The sequence below is a fragment of the Girardinichthys multiradiatus genome, chromosome 19 (genome assembly GCF_021462225.1).
Source record: "Girardinichthys multiradiatus isolate DD_20200921_A chromosome 19, DD_fGirMul_XY1, whole genome shotgun sequence".
NCBI lineage: Eukaryota > Metazoa > Chordata > Actinopteri > Cyprinodontiformes > Goodeidae > Girardinichthys > Girardinichthys multiradiatus.
Genome location: NC_061811.1, coordinates 19,862,109 through 19,886,078, shown reverse-complemented (window position 1 = coordinate 19,886,078; position 23,970 = coordinate 19,862,109). Strand labels below are relative to the sequence as shown.

The 23,970-nt window shown below is 39.4% G+C and overlaps 1 protein-coding gene and 1 long non-coding RNA gene across 7 annotated transcripts in view; one reads left to right on the top strand and one right to left on the bottom strand.

Moving 5' to 3' along the window:
* The window catches only part of daam2 (dishevelled associated activator of morphogenesis 2), a 116,376-nt gene extending 92,713 nt beyond the window's left edge, over positions 1 to 23,663 (bottom strand). For 3 of the 6 annotated variants that reach the window (XR_007035041.1, XM_047344988.1, XM_047344987.1), the window contains exon 1: positions 23,508 to 23,663. The gene's annotated coding sequence lies outside the window, so the exon portion shown is untranslated. The remainder of the gene's footprint in view (positions 1 to 23,507) is intronic. The other 3 variants (XM_047344986.1, XM_047344989.1, XM_047344990.1) reach the window with 1 other exon arrangement.
* LOC124855264 lies at positions 1,245 to 4,673 on the top strand. The gene is made up of 3 exons (XR_007035042.1): positions 1,245 to 1,292; positions 4,184 to 4,283; positions 4,369 to 4,673. It is a non-coding gene; the product is annotated as an uncharacterized LOC124855264 (long non-coding RNA).
* Positions 23,664 to 23,970: the final 307 nt, after the last annotated feature.

Sequence of the window (23,970 nt, the reverse complement as noted above, 5' to 3'; positions counted from 1 at the left end):
TGAGAAGGTGAGATGGCATGATAGATAATAAAACAACTCAGCTGGCTTTGTCAAGTTCACAGCATTAGCTCAGCCTAATGTCATGCATGGAATTGCAGGGGGGAGGGTCATGTCATAGCTACATCTGAGAAGCAGAGGTCATGCTTGGATAAAGGTCAGTGGCTGCAAAGATCAGCGCCAGAAACTCCCAACAGCAACAGTCAGGATGAACACCATTCTGCCATCCCTAAAACCCCAGGGCCATCAATCTTTAAAAGTAAAAATGTAACCAGGACTAGAAAATACTGCATGGCATGCAGCATTGGGTTGAAGCAGGGGCCTCACAAATTAGATTCATCTATTGACTCTACATTCAGATACAGCGCCAATAAGAGGCATTAGCTCCCTTACATATGTCTTTTGCTTTGGTTTTTTTCCCAATGAAATGTTCCAGATCATCAAATAAATTTCAAAATCAGACAAAGATAACCTAAGTAAATACAAATGATGACATCCCCGAGTAAGAAAAAAAACCAGCTAAATTGTCTGTGTAATGATGAGTGTAAAGAGGAATGTTTTGGAAGGTGCATGGTTTCTGAAACACAGTTTCAGAAAAACGACATCATATCTAGCGTTAAAGAAGCCCTTGGGAGTGTGATGATCTGGATCTTGGATGATGTCTATGGGAAGAAAGTTGTGCTATCAGAAACTGAATTTGAATTGCTCTGACTGAGTTTGTATTTGTGTAATTTGAAATTAAATGCATTGGTTTGAAAATGAATTTCATTAACTGAAACTGAATTTGATGGTTTGAATCTGAATAAATTTGCTTTTAAAATGTATTTTGTTGTATTAAAAATTCAGTTGACTACTTTCACTTTCATGTCTGTAATTCAATTTCAGTTCCAAAATTCAGTTTTTTGTGTCACACTTCCGGGTCCTTGAGGATGGCCACAGATTAATCAAACATAGATTAATCGATTTACGTTTCACATCAGGTTAAACTTCCTTTACGGCATGTTGAGCTGGAGCAGTGCAGCATACATGAGCTTGGCGGATGTCAATCACCAAGTCAAATAAACATCTATAAGAAGCGTCATGTAAACACATGGTGGTCAAACAGCAATACTTATGCTACCTGTAGCTATTAGCTAAACATGAAAGATTAGCCTAGTTTGCCGCCGGTGTTACGTCGGTCTGCGCTTCTCTTGCCCTTACCTCAGAGTAACTTCTGTTGCCTAGCAACCGTGTTAGCGTGCAGAGCTGTGAAGCCGAACAAATGGAGCCCGGAGGTTAATAACGCTGTCTCTACTGTAAATGACTACACAGTTTTTATTTACCCTTTTACATATTGCTGATGGCTTATAATGCTGTGTTGTTTTAAAATGTTATTGTTTTATGATCTTGTTCATTATTCAGCCACTTAAAATGTTGAAAACATGTTTTGTGTTCATAGATATAAAAATCTAACACTAGATAAAATACAGTGATGACAAATACCATTTGTTTAATTTATTTGTAAAGATTTCAACAACTTAAACACTAACATATTAACTTTAGGAACAATGTTTAAATCAGTTTATTTGCAGAGCATAATAATAATTATAATAAATAAACCAAACATTAATATTAGATTTCATCTGACTGAATTATATCTGTTTAACTTCCACCCATTGGGGAAACCCAGCGGGATTTTGAAAACAATGTGCCGGCAGTCAGCTGTTCTCTCGGGGTTTAGCTCACCTCAACCACCCGGTCAACTGACAGCTGGCGAGGCGAGTCGGCTGCTGGGTCATCGGCGTATTTGTGCAATTAAGCGATATCTTGATAAACTGATCAGATATTTTAGGTTTACACAACTACATTCTCGTCTAAAAACATTGTAAAAGTTCAGTTGTTTCACAGAATGCGCAATATATCCAATTTTGTTCACATCTTTTCTCTCTCCTCCGGCATTTGCTACTTCCGTTTGAACAATCTACTTCGACCCGCAATGAATCATGGGATAGGGTGGGACACGGAGGATACACTGGACCCATCCTTCACACCTGGGAAAAAGAAGGACGCATTTGTTGGAACCTTAGAGATTGTACAGCATTCGTCGCCTCATCCAGGACGTTATCGGCCTACAAATGCATCCTTCAAAGGATGTAGCCCCTGAATTTGGACACAGCAATAGAGAATGACATCCGTGAATCAGTAAATCTGTGTTTGATTAATCTGTGGATTCAAGAACCCGGATGTGTGACACAAAAAAACTGAATTTTGGAACTGAAACTGAATTTCAGACCTGAAAGTGAAAGTAATCAAACTGAATTTTCAATACAAAGCAAAACAATTTTCAAAGCAAACAAATTCAGTTTTAAACCATTATATTCAGTCTCAGTTTAGTGAAATTCATTTTCAAACCAATGCATTTAAATTCAAATTACACAAATACAGATTCAGTCTGAGCAATTAAAATTCAGTTTCATCAAATAGATTTCCACTCTATATCTGAAAATCTTGAAGGAAATTGTCTAGTCTTAGTGTGTGACTTTTGACGCAAGGACCCTTTGGTTATGCAGCAGGGCAATAACCCAAAGCACACCAGCAAGTCCGGTCTTAAATGGTTAAAAAACTTAAGGTAGTGAAATGGCCTAGTCAAAGTCCACACATCCTTTAAATCTAATTCAGATTATGGTTGACTTTAAACAACCTGTTTATGTTAGCAAATGTGGCTGAAATACAACAATTCTGAAAATAACAACAAAAATCTCCACAACAAATACAAGGCGGACTACCAGTTATCTCTGATGCTAATGGCAGTTTTCTCCACAAAGGGTGGCACAACCAGATATTAGGTTTATGGGCCAATTAATTTTCACATAAAGCCAGGATGCTTGGATAGCGCTATTCCCTTAATCAATGTAATAATTTGAAAAGTGCAGTTTTTGTATTTCTGTCCTTTGGTTTTATTTGTCTGGAGTTAAAATTTGTTCGATGATCCAAAACATGTAGGTGAGATGCAAAACAGAAAGTGAAGAAATCTGTAAGGAAGTTCAATTCCTTTCTAACCCCAACAAGGTAATAACAGAAAAAACAAAAAACAGTCCAGTTAAAGCAAACTGCATTTGAAAGTCACAGAATAGGGCACATGCTTTTTTGCAAGTCAAATGATTATCATTTCGTCCTATTTTGTTTTATTTTAGTAAAAAAAAGATCACCTGCTCTCTACACTGCCTAATCCTTTCAGAGCTGAATGCATTTACATTTTTTTTTTACAAACATGCTTAAAAGGAAATGCACATTAATTAGATTAAATCCTCAAACGCGATTAGAGACAGATAATTGTGGCTTAATGACTGTATGCGGAAGTATACAGCACACAACTATTCAACTTGTCTTTCCGTATTACATTTTACATTTTGTAAAGAAAATGCAGTGATTGATAATTATACGCAAAGGACAATAGGCGACGTCAGAGCATGTGACTGAGAAAGAGCAGTCAGTGTTACATCTTTCTGCAAGTAAACAGGATTAGGGTAGAGTAACCTATAAAAGATTATTTTGAAGAAAATACATTTGTAAATGTATATGGATTTGCCAAGTGATTAGTTAGTAAAATACTAATATATTTTAAGTCTCTAGATACTTTTATTAACATTTATTAGGACATATAGGATAACTAACATCAGTCTTCTGCACAGTAAACACAATCTCAATTTAAACATGACATTTCCAAAAGCTAGACAATTCTTACTCCAGCGCGTCCAATGACATAGAACTGGACACTTCAAAAGGGTAATGATGAGCTATTATACTTTCAGCTTCCTTTTATTTTTATCAACTTCCACATCGAAGAGCGGTATGCTAACAGGTTAGTATGATGCATTTGTTGATAGAAAAAAGGATGGAATTTTTAGTTTCCAACGAGCTAAAACCAATAAGGGTAGTCAAGTGTAGAAATTGTCCAATTCCAGACACCAGCCGCTTTGTCAGTGCATCTATACTGATACCTTTGCATATCCAACGCTAAACAGCAAATATATACTTGGATGGTGCTATATAATGGCCTAAGAATATATCACTATAATAAGGGAATAACAGCAACTATCAATTCTTATTGACACAGAAAGGCGTCCTCACACAAAGTGAAGCCATTTATTTGCAAAAGGAATGGGAAAAGAGAAATGATTATAATGCCATTTTCCATTTTTCTCAGGGGACAGAAGACAGATGACATCACGTCGCAGGCAGTAATGCCTTGGTGCATTCCTGAGCTAGCCCTTGGGACGTATCCATTAACCCAGCTAGGAGACAAAGTAGGTTTATCTCTAAGACATCCACTTCCGCTCCGGTCTTTTTCCTTTCTCTTTTACAGCAGTATCACTTCCACTTTCTCTTCAGGGTGACCTCACAATCCCCACAGCACTGGAGGAAAGCCCTAGGAAGGCCCCCAGGAGCAAGCTAAGCCCTACCTCCTGCTCCAGTCTGGCTAAGTGCACTTCAACTACTCCTGTATCATCCATCATAGTGTGGTAATTCAAGCAAATGGATCCAGTTTGACATGCTTGAAATAAGCATCATACCCCCAACCAACTAAACTATAAGGCCATCTGCTCTTTTATTTTTTGAGGGCATGCTTGATTTTATTTTTCCTACTCATCTGCTTTTCCATATTGTCACTTGAATTCAAGTAGAGCCAAACACAATATGACTTCACCTTTGGTGAACTTTCACTTGTCATTCTTTACAATACAACCAAAGCCAAGAGTTTATCTGTCCACAGTGAATCATTGTCAAAGACTAATGTCATCACTGATAATCCAGTTGCAAGGCATTCTTCAGTAAGATGAGCATGTGTGCAACGAATTGACACAAAGCTTTCAAATGTCTGCCAGTCACCGAAGTTCTGCATGACAGTCATTCAAGAACAGGTTTCCCACTAAAAGGTTGGCACACCCTATTACTTCACTTGATGCATGCAGCAGCATTGTAGCAATCAAACTTGATAGTCTGCAAAGAAACAGCTGTTTAGCTCCAGAGATGTTGGCATTTCTTCAAGCTACTCATTGAAGAGAAGATTCAAGTCCTCCTTAAAGCCAACGGCTGCAGGAGCCAACATGGCAAGCAGTCATGTTTCACAACATACCGTTCCTAACGGTATTATTTAGGGTTTCTCTGGACCAGACAGCTCTCATTTAAGTTTGTTTTGTTTAAGCCAGGAATTCCTCATGGCAGCACTTTGCACACAAGCAATTCTTTCACGCCCGCGCAGAGTAAATTGCCACTGAGAAAAGTACCGCTGCTGTCACAAAGCCTGAACTCTTGACAATGTAAAAGTGAAGGAACATCCTGTGTACATGGTCAAATTGTATGTTAGCTACAAATCACAACTGCTAGGAGCTCTATACCATCCATCTTTTTTAAAGTAATCATAGCAAGGCAGCAAATTGTACTTAGAGCAGACTGTACTTCTTGAGGAAGCTTAGGTCCTTTTGTGCTTGCAGCAAGATGCTGCATGTCTTCTATAAGTCTGTTGTGGAAAGTGTGATTTCTTCTGCCATCATCTGCTGGGGTAGCAGCATCAGAGCCAGGGACTTAAAAAAGCTCAACAAGCTGATAAAAAAGGCTGGCTCTGTTCTGGGGACTCCTCTGGAACCTCTGGAGATCATTGTAGAAAGAAGGATTCTTCATAAAATGAAGAACATTATGGAGAACTCTGAGCATCCTCTTCATGAGACTGTCCTACAACAACAAAGTGTCTTCAGTCAGAGGCTTCTTCACATCTGTTGTAAGATGGACCGCTACAGGAGATCCTTCCTGCCCACAGCCATCAGCATCTACAACGGATATTTGAAGAAACCTTCATAATGAGCTACAACATTTAATTTCCCTTTGGGGTTAATAAAGTATTTTTTGAATTGAATTGAAATAATAAATACAAATTTAAACTGTATCTTTGTGGTGAATCATTAAACTCTCCAGGTAGTTAGGTAGCATTTAACCTCAACCCCAGGATAACTCGTAATAAGCAAATTCTTTTTATTTTTTGCTGGAAGCTATGGGCATTCGAATGGCTCTTTTCTCAGAGAGGCAGACTAGGCCAGGTCAAAGGTCATCCAACCGCCAGCTCCCATAGTACGTCTTGTGTCTGCGTGGATGAGTGCCAACTAAACGCTGTTATGTTTGGACAATGGTTTGACTTTCCCCTGCCTGAGTCATGACAGCTCCATCATGTTAACCGATGATGTAATACTTTCATCTCTGGATATGAAGGGCATCAGTATTAGTCTTTGATTGACTGTGCAATGATTTCATTCAGTCTAGCAGAGATAATAAAAAGGCTATATTAAGATTTCTGGTTTTCCCCTTTTTAATATTCTATATCAGTTTTTTAGCAGGCACAAAGTGCAATTGCTCTGCCACAAAAAGAACAGCAGCTGAACTGTCTACAATGCGTTGTCGGTAAATAAAATAAATCTGTTGTTGTGGGAAATGTAAAAGGAGTTCAAATCTAACAATCTTAGTACAGTTTGCAGTGTTTTCAAGCTTTCTTTTGGTAAATGGAAAGATATTTTCCTAAAATATGATTTCATGGTTCAATTCTTATGTGGATCTGGAAAATACCTTTCCAAATCCAAACTTTTCCAGACTTCCACAGACTGCATATGGAACCCTGTTAACAGACTTCATTTTTGGTTGATTTTGGTTTAATTTTGTAGCAAATCAGAACAATTTAGCATTTTAAGAAAGTCCTTAAATGAGATAGGAGCTATAACAGGGATATTAGATACAGTACATTAAAGACGTTAAGCAATGAGCAATAAAGTATAACAATGTGAACATTCAAGCTTGTAAGCCATGTGCTGGAGTCTACACATGCAATGGTGAACTTTCTATTGTAGAATGGAACCTTTAAAATTGAATGAAGCACAGTTTCTTCATAATGGCCAACACCTTTAGGATTTAGAAATATGAGATGTTAGCTACAAAGGGTCCACATGAAAACCATACCTCCTGTGCAATGACTCATATTTCATAGCTCCCCTTTGGCCACTATGAACCCAGGTGTGTTCATTTTAAAGAGAAGAACACTGACTGACAAAAAAAAAAGTAGACTTTGCTCTTTTTCCAGATGCCTTTATTCAAGAGAAAGCTTTATATATTTCAGTTGCTATTAAATTGACAGCATGGGGTCTTGCATATATAAGGGAACCAAATTCAGCTGTTCAACTGACATTGTAATTTATTATATTTTCTTTTACAACCATCCAAATCCCGACTTCAGTCTGAACCCAAAAGTTAAATGTTCCTCAGTCTTTCCAAGTTCAATAACGGCTCTTCTTAGATCCGATCCAAAGCTTCATAAATCAAGGCCTCTGTATCTGTCGAGGGCTGATCACAGGTTAATGTGTGGTGAAGAATGTCTGGGAAGTGCGACAAAAATGTTTTGATCTGTTTTAAACACTGGGTATGAAATGTCTGCCCCCTGCTCCGTGGGAAACCAACACACTGGGTCAAGACTGTCGCAGATTCACAATGAATAGATCTGTGGGTCGTGCCCTGTGAACAGGTGTGTCTGCATTCATGAACCTTCTTTCCTGGCCCCTGTGCTCTAGTTATTGGTGTGAAGCTTTCAAAAGTGCAGTAACTACAGTGGCGGTCTGAACAACCAAGGTCACTTCCCTCAAGATTCCAGCAACAGCAGCACAATTAGTGATTTAAAAAACAAAAAGTTAGTTAGTAACTAATGGAATTTAGCTAGCAGAATCTGGGCTAAGTTTTTGTAGCATTACTTAAAATGCTTGTTATTTTGTGAGATTTACAAAATACTGCAACATGTGGTTCTGCACTTAAATATTTAGTCATGTTTATGTTGCCCTTTCTTTGTGTATATACAGATTTTCATACGGAAGGTATCGGACTAACATCTTTAAGCCGTAAACTGTTCTTTTTATTAAGATGGTGTTTATCTATCAGCTAAACTGTGCAAGAACAAGTAGGGCAGAATAGCAATCTAAATTGTCTGTAATTATATGTCTGTATTTTGTTTAGCACCTCTGCTTTTAATAGTGACATGAATAGGAGTGAAGTTAATTAGCACTCCTAATTTTACTTCTTCATTAGTCTAATTGCCTAAGCCATGATTGATAGCTTGTGCAAAAATGTGCAAAAACAAAATGAACCATTTTCAAAATGTTGTTACTGCAAAAGCAACAGTTGCACAAACATTTAGACCACAGTTTTAGCCTTCAAACCTTCTGGTGCTGAGTGACCAACAGGTCCAATGAAATCTTTAGAAAACTTGTGAAAATAAGCATAAAGTTCCCTTTTATTATGCCTTTCTTTTTATGTGTTGCAATGCAAGGCATGAAATATGGGTGTTGCACTTTGCTGGAGTGAATCTTATGAGCTCTCTGGGGATGTCAGAAGAATAACAAACACTTCCTGTTTATCTCTGCACTTGGTTGGAACAGTTTGTTCTGATCTACTGCTCCTTCCAACACAGATTCAGTATTTATTACTTCTGGGCGTAATAGAAAGCATGACAATTTGCAATCTTGGAAATGGTGCAAAGAGCAAATTTAAGAATTGATCATGGAATACCAAATATCTGGTGCCTAACACATTAACAGATTATCGTAGCAAATGAAAGACATGCAATTAAATGTAAGGATCTGTTTATAAAAACATCTGACCACGTTATCAGTTGGCCTTTGACTTAACAACATCACTCAAACACAGTGAGCCCATCTGTCCAGCTGTATTGTATATGGAGGGAGAGGTCAGACCTCATAAATGTTAACTTTAGCTGAGAGGCTCCCTGAACATTATCCTCCAGCTCATTGTCAACACATCCTCCAGCGGTTAAGAGGAACATATAAGGGGTCTGTGAGATGCCTTAAGTTTCAGGGCCGGGTCAGAACTAGCCCAGTTTAAGCTGATAAGCAAAAGTCAACCCTGCCTGCAGGAAGCTATCAGACCTGTATGTACACAGATGGAGCGAGGGCTGATTACACACAACTTGAACTGATAAGATTCCCAATCTTAATTAGTCACTCCATTCTTTTCTACTTGTGCCACAGAATATGGATGAATATCCCCTCTGCAGATCTTCCCAGCCTTCATAACTGCTACTGAGCCATACAGCAACAGCAAGTAGGCAGGTTTCAGGCAGTTTGTCATGTTAGAATGATAAAATGTTGATTTTCAGCCAGTATACAGGTAATGAAAGTAAAGAAATTGATTATGGGTTTAATACCTATTCAGTCAAAGTAGGTTTCTGTTACAAAACTTGTTTTCTAGTCAGTTTTTTTCCATTTGCTTAGTCACACCTAGACCCTACCATCTAGCCTCAAACTATAGTGCTTTAAAGCATATCCATACCTCCTGAACGTTCTCATTTTGTCAGGTTACAACCACAAACTTGAAGGTACTTTATTGTGACTTATTGTGATAGACAGACATAATGGGGTTCTTGTCATGTTGGAACCTAGACCCTAGTCTCAAGCCTGTTGCAACAGAGTCTTCTAGCTCCTCCATCTTCCTATCATTTTGGCCAGCTTTGCTGTCCCCACTTGATGAAGGCATCCCCACCAGCACAATGCTGCCTCCACGTTTCACTGTAGGAATGGTGTGCCCATGATGATGTGCAGTGTTATTTTGTTTTTCATGTAGGCCAAAAAGTTAGATGTTGGTGTCAGCTGAGAAGAGGCATCTTCTTCCAGGCATCTGCTGTGTCCTCTACATGGGGTGTGGCTGATTTCTACTAGCTTTGTTTAAACACTTGCTTTCTTCTCCCCACTTTTCCATAAAGGCCAGATTTGTGAAGTGCACGACTAATAGTTGTCCTGTCAACACTTGTCAACAGATTCTTCCACCTGAGCTGTGGGTCATTGCAGCTCCTCCAAAGTTACCATGTTTTTTTTATTTTATTTAAAAAGAATTTTATTTTATTTAAAATTGTATTTTTTCTGAAGACTTTAGATTATACCCCATTTCTCCTGTCTTAGTTCTGAATCTGTTTTTGTCCACTTGACTTCTATAAAATATGACAATATGACCTCTGATCACACTAAAATAAATTATGAGCAGCCTCCTTTGTAGATAATTTTGGACTCACATAACCTCAAACTATTAATAGATTATAGAAATTTTCTTTAAATCATTGGTTGCAGAAGCAAGTAGCAAATATAGCATGGGAGTATGAACAGTCTGGTGGTTAGCGTCTCCTTTTGGACCCGCTATTTTTGGTAGGAAACCTAAAATATAAACTCTACAAAATGGCCAAGAGGTAACATGACTGCCACCTGAAATTACGACAAAACTCTTAAAAGTAAGTCTTAATATAAATGTAGAAATTACTGTAAGCCTATAGGTACGTGTATTTATGTCTACTGGAATGACTAAATAAACAGATGGAAGTGTGGGAGCGCATATTCAGTCTACCTCTTCTTACTGTTGTGTGCTTAGGAGAGACAATGTAAATATATTCTGTATCACTCCATGCTGTGTGGAGAGTTGTTAGAGAGCAGAGGTGGAAGGGGACGTGTTGCTCAGGGATCCATCGAGCAGCACTCACCCACCCGAGAGGTAAATGATTGCGTTGATTAAAGCCAGCTGAGCTCCAAGTGGGCTCCTTAGGCTGGAAACTAGTGGCACGTGGCCTGGAAATCCATCTGCTTTCTCAATGACACACACAAACATGCCCATACAACATGTTGGATCATTTTGTGCTGCTAAAAATTTATAAAAAACATCCAAACACCCACAATGCTTGTGAAATCAAGCTAACAAACAAGTCTCTCCATCTTAAGAATGAAGGCTAAATTAAGCAAAGTTGGTGCAATTGAAATCAAATCATTGTGGCACAACAAACACATCCACAAATCAAGATTTTCCTCTGACTGCCTGCAGATCCACACTGAAAAATAAAAAAAACAAGAAGACCAAACTCAGACAGTGATGCTGTCTAAAAATGTGCAGGCCTTTAATCATCTGAACAACAACAGATTGCTAGCACAGCAAGAGCAGCATGACAAGAGGTTAAGTAAAAAACAAAACACATGATCTGACTGGTGCACGCATATTTATCTCAAAAATATTTTTAAGCATGTGAGAAACTGGAAGATTTTGCCAAATGTGTGTGAAAGCTGGCAGGCCTTGTGTTTCTGTTAATTTCACACCTTAAAATGTGACCATACTTATATGCAGAAGGGCTCTGTGGTAACGCTAGCCCTATCATTTATAGGACAGCCAAACTATGTTGTCTACACCAATCCCCTTAGCAGACCATCAACAACCATTTAACAGAATTACATTTCCCTTGTCTGGATCATTTCAATGAAGTTACATCTTCCTTCAGATTGTATTAGGTCAAACAAACTAGACAAATGGGCAGATAGGCATTCGTCCATCTCCAAAAAAGTGTTGCATCCAGCCTCAATGAAGTCCAACTAAAGGATTTACTCAGTCTCATCACAGAGTATAAATGTAAAAATGTACTGAAGATGTTTCCATGTCCAGTGTCTGGGCAAGAACAGGTTACAAGCAAAGAAAGTTTCTAACAATATAAGCAGCCATCTCATTTTTTTGAAACCCCAACAGGATGACAACCTGCTCAAAAACCTTGACCCCTGTACTTCAAATCCGAGTTACTCACATCTGCTCTGGCAGCGACCTGTCAACACACATTGTTTCAATTACATGCCGTTTAAGCTAAATGGTCAGGTTCTAACGCTGCGTCCCAGTGGAAACTCCAACAAAAATGTGGGTCAGCAGTTTTTTTCCTCCCGCTGCGCTTCCTCTCTCTGCATCTTGGTTTCCTTGCCCAAAACAATGAGTCTGACTTTTCTCTTTTCCTCCCACAACAGCAAGACTGTAGTGGGAACAGAGCTACATCTCCACTTTTTACAGTTCTTGGATAGAATATAACGAAAACAAAGTCAGGATGGTAAGAATGTGTTTTTCATTATAATATGTGAATTTTTGAATTAAATAAACCCAAGAATGATGGATTATGTGAAATATTCCAGTGTTTCAACAGTATGAGCACTTCTTATTTCAACTCTGTCTCAACAAACTTCTTTTATCCTTTCCCAAACAGTATGAGCGGTTGAGACCTCAAAGACTTCATATGTTAGCCTTGTAAAAAAGGGGTAAAATCAAAGCAAATAGATGAACAAGCCCCAGATTGCTGATGTGGTTTCTGTACTATCCAATACGGAGAGAGGGATAAAGAATGCACAAAAGTTCCTGCACTGCGTTCGCCAGAAGTCGGTCGATTTGTGTACTGAGGCAATCGCTAAGGCAACCAGGCAGCAAATCGGGGCACTGCTAAAGAGCAGTAGTGATGTGAGGAAGGGAAGGACTAAAAGAAAGGGGCTGAGCCAGTTTTAGACATGGAATAACCACTGTCCTCAAATGGAGTGCTATCAATATTTGCATGGTATAAGTTCGGGATCTTGAGCAGGGTTGGACATGTTGGTGGATGGACGTAGCAGCATTTGCACGCCGTCTGAACCTAGGGTCAGGTTTGTCTGCCTAATACCTTTAATCCACCCCCACTGCCACCATAAATCCCTGCAGATGATGTTGAGGGCAGCAAGGCAGCATCACTACACTGACCTCTCGTCACCCCTATTTGCCCCTCTGATGATCACAATATCGGTTTGGTCTGAAATATCTGTCCGGACGAATGGTGCGTTAGTGAGGAGAAACCTGAGATGATGGAGAGAGAGTGGACGTAATAAGGTTGTTTAAAAGATGGATCACGGTCTGAAGGAACACACTGGCAACGACACTGAACAAAATGAGCCATCAGGCTAAGTTGTTGGAAAGGATATCGACCTCCTACACTGTTAATCCAGATCTGTTCCTGCATTTAATGCATGCCTGGTGGTTTGGCACACAGAGAGAAGGTTTACTGGTTATTTCCCAATCACTCCGTTGCTCCCAGATTTTGCCATTCACAACATAAGTGCACACAGACAACAAATAAATTGCAAAGTCTTATTTCTACTTATTTCTTTATTACTTTTTCTCCAAAACGGCTAGACTGTCTTGTAATCATTTAAAATGAAGAAATATCAAATTTTTGAAGGTCTTTCAAAGTTTTTTGGATGCATTTTCACACATTTAAAAAATAAATCCTTTTTATTTTGTTTGTTTGAGCCACCTATCTCTGACAAATGTCAATAAAAGATACATCAACACTTAACAGACACTATTTGCTTCCATTTTTTATTGACTTGAATTTTGAGAAATAGCAACAAAGAGGTGAGCTATCAGCTGAAAACCTGGCATAAAACAGATAGGGGAGGACCGAAGTAAAGGATGTCTCAGAAACTGTTATATTTTTGCTGGATTTTTCCTGCTTCCAGAAAAACTTTACTTTCAGATATTGTAGATGATCTTGAGTCCTGAGTCCTTTTTGTCTTTTTTTTTTTTTTTACTTTATTTCACTCATAGTAAAAGTTTCTAACAGTCTTTTTCCCTCTATAAAAACCACTTTAGCAAGAATGTTAGCGTGACCTTGTAGGCTTCTGGTGTGGTGTGTTCACTGATCGCAAAAAGACTGTATTTTGGACCGTCTGAACAGCTGGTCACCAGTCTGAGATGATAATACTGAACATCTGCATTTATCCGTCAAGCTGTATCACATACGGCTATGGTCACACGTCAGAACTGGACAGAAAGAGTAAAAAAGCTGTGAAAGTCTGATAATAACATTATAAAAATGGCAAAGGTCCCGTTTGTTGTACAAACCCTAAGGAAAATAATATAGAGACTTGAATCTAAAAATATCCTCATCTCCACGGTTACTAGGGCATGATCGGGTCATATGAGTTTATCCATCAGGCCGCTGTCGTTTGTTTACCCCCAGGACTTCCTAAACGCTGATGGCTGATAGTTTAAACAAGGAGACAGAGAAGAAAAACATCACTCTCCTCAGAGGTTGCTGACCGAAGCAAGGGAGTAAGAAGAGGAGGTTGATTGGGGTGGGGAGGTATCTTAGCAACCAAAAGAAGAACAGCAGGGTTGGTGGAGGAAGGGGCATCAGCTGGGGATATTTACCACAAGGGAGTGGTAGAGTGCGATGGCATCTGTTTTATAAGGCTTCCTCTTCCCTCTGCAGAACAGGAATTTAGAAATTGGAACCAGAATCGACATAAGCACCTGTGTTTTTCATCAGCAATGGTCAGTTATGGCACACAAAGTTACAGAAAACACCAACGTGCAGGGAGAGAAGGAGAACTGAGGTCAAAGTTGCAGGTGAATGTTAGAATTACTGAAGCAAGGGGAAATGGGATGGTCTGTTAATGTTTCCAGATGATGGTGAACACTCCAATGAAGTTAAATCTAAATCTGGAGAAATGGTGCCGTTTATAAAAACGGAACAAATAAACACCTCACCTTTCAACAGTCCATTTAAACCTGCTGGAGATCAATCTGCTCTCCCGAAGGATGGAAGCAGAAGGCCCCTTTTTTCAGCAAGCCTCTCCAGAGACAGAACCGTATTCATTCCTCTCCTGAATGCTGTATTCGCTGCCAAGCAAGCAGTTTGTCATTCGGAATGAAGACGTTTCTGGCATGGAAGACATGGCTCAGGTCCACTGTGTTTTTTTTTTTTTAGTTACATGAAGAAAAAAAAAAAAGACAGAACCATTTCTGGATCTATAACTGCTAAATCCATCTGAAAGCTCAGACTGAGAGCAATGGCAGTGAGCTCAGAAGATGCATTAGGGTCTGGGAGAAGCCTGAAGCCTGCAGTAAAAATGCCAGTCAATGGTTTCTATTCTACTTAAGAGGCTTTGAAGTGTAACACAAAGTCATTACATGATTAGAAAAAAATGCATGGGAAGATGATAGAAGCCAAATTTAGTTCTCTAAAACTTGGTAGAAGAGTTATTCAAATTTAACTCCTAGGAGTTTGAGATTTCAGCCTGATAATGTGTACATTTTCATCCAATCTTCCCGTTTGTGTTTGTTTGAGTTCCAGCCCCTGAAGATAGCTTCAGGATAAGAATATTATGATGGATTAGTGAAAATACAATAAGTGAATAGGATCCATCTGCTTCCTAAATCTTGTTAAATTGAGGCGCTCCTGCGTTAGAAAACCTGAGTAAAACTGATTAGTCACACCGATAAAGTGAATTACTGAAATTGAATTGAGGATTGAGAAGGAAGGTTTGCCATTTGGAGGGCTTATGTACCTTTGGTTAAATTTACAGATAAATACGATTTTCTTAGAAAAGTCAAACTCCTGTGTTCCAACCCATTCTTCATGGAAAAATGTCAGACTTTTCCAAACTCACAATTCCTGAGTTCTCAATCATTTTCAATCATTTCAAAATATGAATACAAAAGCTCCTAAGAATCTATGGCAGATATTTCTATAGTAAAGGAATGAAGACCTCACCCACTGAATGCTAGGGATGGAAGGAAGGATGAAAGGACATAAGGAATGAAGGAAGCATGCAAAGAAAGAAAGAAAAAAAAATACGGAAGAAAGGAAGGACACAAGTTAGGAAAGAAGGATACAAGGAAGGAAGGAAAGAGCTGGGAGTAAGGGAGGAACATTAGACAAGGTAGAGAAAGAAAGAAGGATGGCACAACTACACAGCCAAGCAGGAAGGAAGGAATGAAGATCTAGACAATGAGATTTGAAAAAATTGTGAAAACCAATATTTCCTTCTGTATACATATCCAGACCTGGAAAACACTTAAATCAAATTCCAGATTTTTATATATTTTTCCAGACTGCTGAGGAACCCTGGCAGACACAACAGACAGGAATTAAATATACAATTTTTAACCCCTGAGCTGTTGCAAAACAACCTGTATTTCAGGGCAATCCCACAAAGATCTTAAAATAAAACCAATTTAAGCATCCAAAAGAAAAATGAAAAACTCTCCTTGCCAAAAGCGACAAACAGATTTTATGAACAGAAATTTTCAAATTAAAAGTGGAAGAGCTTGAAAAAAGGCATCCTCATGAGGCTAGAGTCAAATGGCAAAATTGATTAACAAAACTATTTTTCTTACGATAAAAACTTCACATATGAAGGTCAATAACAAGAAAATATTGTGCATAGAGGGCCGAAGTAAACCCTCAACAGACTGGGCCTTTCTCAAGTCTGTGACACACCAAGAGTTGACCTAATCTCGGCCAAGCATCTGAAGTGATTTATTAGTAAGGAGTTCTTTATGCCAGTCTTCCTTATGACCGTGCTGAAAGCCTTAAACCTCCCTACCAAAACCTGAAAAGAAAAATTGTGCTGTCGAGCCAGACAATAAAAATGAGGGTCTAGGTCAAACAAATACCTTAGAAATACTGTTTGAGAGAGTCTAAAGACACGGCAAATGAATTCTGCTCCTTACCACGAGTGGTTGCTGAGACAACAAGGGCCCCAAAGCCCATCAGTGGAGGGGCCCAGTGTATCAGAGTATGGAGGACACCCAAGGGAAAAGCCAGTCCAGGGAGCGGGGGACTCTCACGGACAGTGGAGACATTTTCCCACAATCAAACACAAACAGAGCCGCAGAGAGCAGTGAAAAAGAAAAAAGAAGGAAGGAGGGAGGTTGGGAGTTAACATCTGATAGTTAGAAAAACACATCCGAAAGAATACAAAACTATAATACTTTTTGAAAGACCAGATTCTACTAAAAGTATGTTTAGTAATCCAAGGATGGACACATTATTCTTACCAACATGTTTAACCTATAAGTCACCTTAAGTTTCCGAGGCCTAGAGGGCCTCCACTAGATAATTTGGCCAAATCCACACAGTTCACTGGTAAATGACCTCATTAAGGTAATCTGTTTTGTGGAAAATCCACTGCTAAAAATACCATCTGTTGCAAATTAAATAGGGTGTCAGGACACAGAGGACATCTGGACCATTAATGTAGAAGAGTTCGAGCCAATTGAGGGAGCACTTGATCCCAAGAATCAACAACATGGAAAAAAATAAAATAAAACTCAGTAGCAATTCATCCCCTCAGGAGAAGGTGGATGAAACAAAGAAGAATCAAGCATGCTCTGCCACATGGACAACAGGTTGAAAGGCTCATGTTCGACATCTTAGTTACTGTCTTATTGGTTTTGAGAGCAGACATGATAAGAAAGACATGGATTTGACCAAAGAACAATAATCTGTCAAAGACTTCTGAAACACAAGGTTTTAATTCCAGGGGTGGCTGGTCATTTCCCTCCTTCTCAATTATGCATCATTTTAGTCATTTCATACCTGACATCTTCTACTATGAAATTAAACTATGCATCAGTGTGTACAATTCATAATCCGTTTAACAACCAATGAGTAGAGTCGAATTGAGTTGGAGCCTTCTTCTGAGGAAATAAAAAAGATTTGCTGATGATTTGCATATGATGACCAATGACTTCCAACTTGAAATCTAAAGATTGCATCTTCAAAAAAATGCAGCAGACAAGCCTCCGTTTTTGTGAAGGTCTGCAAAACTTTGCAAACTTCCTTTTATAGAAGTAGCCCCCGGTGCCAGAGATCATGGCAATTATAAATAAGAAGCTGGAATGCAGTGGGGGGGGCGGGGGTGGGGGTGGTGAAAAATAAACATCCATGCTGCTCCGTTATCTGCACCCAGCTGAGAAGTTTAGAGGCCAGTCCATGTAGATGATGTCACACTGGCACGGTGTTACTGTTCAAGTAGTGGATCTAAAAGGTTGCATTTAATTTCACCATTTATGAACGGATTGATTTATTAAGCAGCCAAACAGGACCTTGAATAAATACAACTTTTAAAGAAATACCTTCTACGAAGACAGACAGTGATTTCCAAATAAACCATACCAGCTAGAAATATATCTAAATGCATTTCAATGGGTTTGCATCAAGCAGGATCAAGAGAAGCAGTGGTGCAACACATCCAGGCACCACTTTTTATCACACATTTAGCAACAAAGTGAATATAAAATGTGAAGGTGAATGGAAACCTGCAGCCATGAGAGTAAGATTGGAGGAGTTGGCGCATTGGAGGTTTGGTAAATGATGCCATATGTGCGCCAGATCCCAAGTGAAAGAGCTGCTTTGTGTTCGGTGACGTAGCATGCGACCGGGTCCTAAGTGGACTCCCCTTCCACTTCCCTTCACTGACAAAACCCTTTCTCGGTAGCTCAGGGTTACGCCAGTCATGGCACAGAAACATGGCGTTTGGATGCCCGAGTCTCAACCCGCCTTCCTGCTGCCTATTTTGACGGGAGCCAATTACCTGTGACTACTTGGACACCGAAACAACCAGCACATTGATGTTTGATGGGCAAAAAGAGACGGTGGGTAGAGGCGACTGACCAAAGAGGGGGAGATGCCTGTCACACAGCAAAGAAATATTAGGACATTCTCAACTTCTATTACCCCCTGAGCTAAATGGCTCCTATTCATGGAGAAATAATTGTCAGAAGCAATCTTACTTGCCCACCTGCTCCCTGGACTCTGCTGTGATTCCCAAACTAATCATCCAACAATCATGCAGTTTTACGGAGGGTTTAGAAAAGAACAATGCACAGTAAACCCAAGCCTCAAAGTACCTTCAGTTTATATGCGAGGTATTAATAGCAGCGGTGGAAACATGCACGTTTAATCAGGTAGTCAAAGCAGCAAACTACTGTTTCCAAAAACAGCACCACAACTCAGAAAAGCTTTGCAACCTCATCACTGACAGGGATTTGAGGTATTTTTTTCATATTTCAGGGGAAAGCTTTTAATTAATGGCCACTGTGTTGTGCTACTTCTCTTTTTTTTCTGAAAAGAGAAGAGCCGAACTACTGTATGGAAGAAACAGACCAGATCCTGCTGCAGCCACCCACCATTACACTGCTGATTGTCCCATTATACTCTGAATTATTCTGAAATTTTAGTCCACCAAAAGAAAACAGGTGTAGTATAGTAAAACTAAACCTCCGGAAAAGTTTGTCAGTCAACTTTTGCATATTTGTTTCTCCTTTTAGATTTCCAGTGTACAATTGTACCACCCAAAAAACAGCCAATTAAAAAAAGACATTCTACATTTTGACAGCATTTGCACACTAGGTAAGAAGGTTTGCATTAAACCACATTTAGACTCTGGCCAATTGATTAGTATTTTCAATGCTTATTAAACAACATGATATGCAGTAGGTGCAATGTTAAAAGAACACTTCAGCAAAGACAAAAAACCTAAAACATACTGATGTTCCTAATTTAGTAAACACATCAGCTCACACAAGAACTGATTCAAAAAGAAAGATGCACCGATCTGAATTTTGTAGCAGATTACCAATCTCTGGTAAAATCAGTTTTAGTGGATTCCAATGTCTCTTTTGATTTCTCTTCAAGAACCACAAAAAATATAACACTGGGCTTCCTCTGACCAAATTTTTTAAGCACTTCACTCATTCTGGCAAATGCTATCTTTGAATCCTCTTTACTCAATAACCGCATCCGCAACAAAGAGTGTTATTGTCACCTCAACCTGATAGTGATTGTGTATACTGACTTCAGTTATCTTAAAAAAAAAGAAAAAAGGATCTTCTAGTTTCTGACCGGCCCTTCACCAGTTAGGGTCAACCAAGCTGAAAATCGGCTTGTTATGATCCCCAGCCAATCTGCGGGCGCCTATCTAATCATAAAACTGACTAAAAAGGACTAAGTACTAATATGACACAGAGTAAATAATTAAAGCTGACCCTTTACTTCAATAAAGGGTCTTAAAAAAGAAAATCACATAGTTTTCACTTTTTTAATATGCAAGTCCAACCACAAGGAAAGGTGGTGGGATGTGGCCAACACTGTCTGGTTTTGCCTTAAACCATCACAGCTAATTAGTCCCAGACATCTTTTTGTGCTGAGAAACTCTGCAGAGATACATTGAACCAGTGAGTCACCACACAAAGAGAAGCAGAGACTGGCTCAGAGCCTGACATAACTACGCTGTGATCACTCAAGAATATGTTCATTTTAGGCATAGAATCAGTAGATCTTCTGAGCATGATACATTCAAGCTTAGGCATTAACCAGCAGGTGACAGTTGTTCACTTTGATTTTTATTTGCATTATTTATTTTGATGGACTGGTAATCGGACCACTGTGTACCATGGTTTACTGTCACCAACTTCTTGAGACCCAGATTCTACATAGAATTACTGATACTGTGCAGTAAACTGTAGTTGCACTTCTTGATTGACTATGCTTTTAAGTGACTCATCTGGCTATAATGAGTCACTTAAAATCTTCTCATCATTTATAGACAATTTATGTATCGGCTACAGTGAAACAAGTAAACCTTTTTGGTTTAGATGCAGCTACACACAAGTTACACCTGGGTAATATATCTAGGCATCTAAATTTTATTGCACCTGATAAAACTGACACTAAATTATATTTTAAGCTGCAGATGTACATTGAGAAGAAGAAAAGTTGAGCAACATGGCCCACCTTTCCTCTGGCAAAACAAGCTTAGACCCACAACACAAGACTCTCAGCTTGGACACTCAAATGTGAGAAGGATCTGCCAATCTAAGTCACAGGCACTGTAAGACCTGACTGAACCTCCTCCTCAGGTGCTGGCCACCAAACAGCGGTCCTGTCTTTTCACTCCTGCGTGGCATGGTGGTTTAGACTCTGTTAAAATCAGAACTTCTGTGTGGCAGCTCCCAGCCACGCCGTGCTGATCACTCATCCTTCTTACCACAAAAACACACTTACACACACAAGCAGAAGTGTTTTACCCTCTGCTCAGTCAGCAGGGCTGCAGCCAAAAAGCAGAACACCTCATCCCAGTGGCTCTGTTACTCTTGGATGTCAGACATATTTTCTTTCCCCCCCGCCTCCGATAACACACAGGTACCTGCATTAGGATTTTGCTCTTACTAAAAATACTGAGCAGGATCACACTTTTCCAGACTGACTGAGGAACAAGCAGACAGATATTCCTGTTTTGCATGTGAAATCCAACATGCAGCTGAACCTGTAGAAAAGCCAAAAGGCCATTAAGAGCTCAGTGGATTACAGCTCTGCCCAGAGAGCTGCGGCCTGCAAGAGAGCGGGGCTTTTCAATTAATCCATCCATTGCCGATAGCCATTAACACAGCCCAGTGGGTTTGAAGTGAGCAGCCTGTTGATGCCTGTGCTGTGTGTATCAGACATTGTGGAAAATAACTTGAGCAGCCTTGTATGGACAAATCCAGCACTTAAGCATTAGGCCAGCATTATTAAAATGTCATTTCTATGTCATAATCCATTCCAATCCTCAAACCCATAATGCTCTTTATAAAAATGTTTTTGTCTTTGCTGGGAGCCATTCCAAATCAGTTAAGGCCTAACAAGATTCCCTTAAAGGAGCCAAAGTGTTAACATCAAAATACATTTTTCCCCAATTTGTTATATCACAAACACAAAATTTAGTGTATATTTGGGAATTTATGTGACAGACCAACACATAGTATTTCAGAACTGTGAAGTGAAAAGTACTAAATGTAGTTTGTTCATCTGGACATTGACATATTTGCCCATTTTTCTTTGCAAAATACCTCAAGCTCAGTCAGTTGAGCGGGAGGGTTCCACCTCTGCCCCAGTCTCAAATCTTTTGCGGCAACTAGAGGTTTTCTTCCAGCTCCATCCATCATGCCACTAATTCTGATCAGTTTCCCGGTCCCTGCTGAAGAACAGGGTCTCTACAACATGACATTGCCACTGTTGTGTGTCAACATGGAGATGGTGGTGTACAGTATTAGTTTTGTTCATGCTGTGAAGGTTGAAAGGCTTTATTTAAGTTTTATCTGACCAGAGCACTTTCTTCTTGGTTTGTAGGAAACTTTAATAAACCTTCTTGTGTCTTTTTTTAAAACAACAGCTTTTATCTTGTCACTCTACCATAAACACCATATTTGTGGAGGGGACCACTAATTATTGTGTCAACAAGGTGCCCCAGTTGATCCATGGATGTCTGCAGCTCTTCCAGAGTTACTGTGGGAAAACAATGTATTTTTTTATTCCACCTTACAATTATACGCTACTTTGTGTTGGTCTATTCCATAAAATCACAAATAAAAAAACATTGAAGTTTGTGGATAAAACCCAAAAACACAATGTGGAAAATTGAGTGTAAACTTGTGCAAGGCACTGCAGTCAAATCCAGTGACGAGGAATGTTGCATGTGCTAATAACCCCTAAGTGAAAGCTGTGTGGGTGATCGTTTTGTGCTTAGCATGGTGCTATGCTTGTTAAGTATCAGCAACCGGCCAAGAAGACCCATCGCTGCATTACTACCAGATGTTCAATCAGATTAAACAGATCTCAATGCCTCCTCAATCCCATAAACCAACAAGCTGCATGGGCCATACGAGTGGAAGATGCCTTTGAGGCTCAAAGCATTTGGTTCAACTCTCCTTGTCTTCTTCTTTATTATATTTATATGACTTAGTTTCACAACACACATATCCACCTTGATTAATAGGTGTCAGTTCCTTTATTTCTGATATTTAGACAGCCAAACTCCTGGTTTATGTTAGAGAAATAAATATTTTGACCTGCCAGTGTTTGGATGGGAAACAGAACCGGTAGAGCTCCTGCAGCCAACTTTAATTCAGGGGAATGGCAAACTGCAGCTTACCACAAGCAGGATAGTTTGTCACATCTAGTATATTACTGACATTCTCATACAAACAAATCTAGTATGCAAACAGGACAATTACATTTAATTAATTCTAATTAACTTTCCCTTAGAGTAATATGTCAATCTTTATATAAAAAAACAACTTTCTCGGGTATAAGAAATGAATACCAGCAAAATAAAGGCAAAGAATGAAATAGCTCTTCTAATTCATTTGAAACGTGCTCAGAGATCAGAACCATCATGCACATCATTAAAAAACCACAACAAAAACCCGTTTAGATGAAGAAGAACTAGGATGACACAGCAGCTGAGGTGCCACAGCGCCCTCTATGGACGCACGGTGGGATTAACGTGTGCACGATTAGCCCAGTGAACGCAAGACTCCGGGATAAAAGGTCAAATGTGTGTGAATACACGCTGCAGCCCGTCTTTATACCATATCCGCTCACTAGTTGCTAAAATAAAAAAGGTAGTGTAAGAAAATATAGAGCACAAAAAACTGTCATGCGCAGAAGTGCTTGTAAATTAACCAATAAGCTTCTAATGGCGGCCTATAAGGTCTTATTTCATGGGATAGGGTGGATTTGAACAATATTTTCATCTGCAGTCAAAAGAATATGTCAAAAAGCACTCTAGAAAGCTTAAAATCCATTGCTAGATTCTAATAGCCACCTCCAGCTGGAAAACAAATATCAATTTCCCATTTAATGCTGTGAGACACGTTTACATTTTATCAAATGATAACAGGAGAATTGTCCAAATGAGCAATACTGCACCGGTTTCCCACCAAAACCCTAGTCTAAAGATTATCCAGCCTATGGCAGTCAGCGCCGCTACTGATCCGAGCTGCGGGGTAGAACCAGCACGGCACGCCGCTGCCTTCACCATCCATACCCGGAGAGATCAGAGACTCACCTTCCAGATTCTGTACGAGGAAATTGTCACCACTCGGTAATAATAATCCTGGGAGGCTGTCAGAGGGCAGACAGGGGCAGAAGATGCGGGTTCGGAGCGGAGAGCAGATCCTCCTGTTCTGACTGTAGTAGGCTGTTCATTCAGCTGAGGGTGTAGTGAGGAGAGACGGCTCTGACAAGTCGGTCAAAACAGCAGCACCACGCCTCCCTCCTTAAAGCCGCCGCGCTCCGGATGGCTGTCAACATGTCAGATTCCCAAATCACAGGACAGGTTTTTAAAACATCACCCACACAAAGATAAATCACTGACATTATTATTATTATTATTATTATTATTATTGTTACTCAGAAGATTTTTTTATCTTATTTTATTTGCAAGGTAAATACAAATGCTTACAATTACGTGTCAAACTCACATCCCTGGCAGAATTATAAATAAAATATTACCCAGGAAGTTACTGATA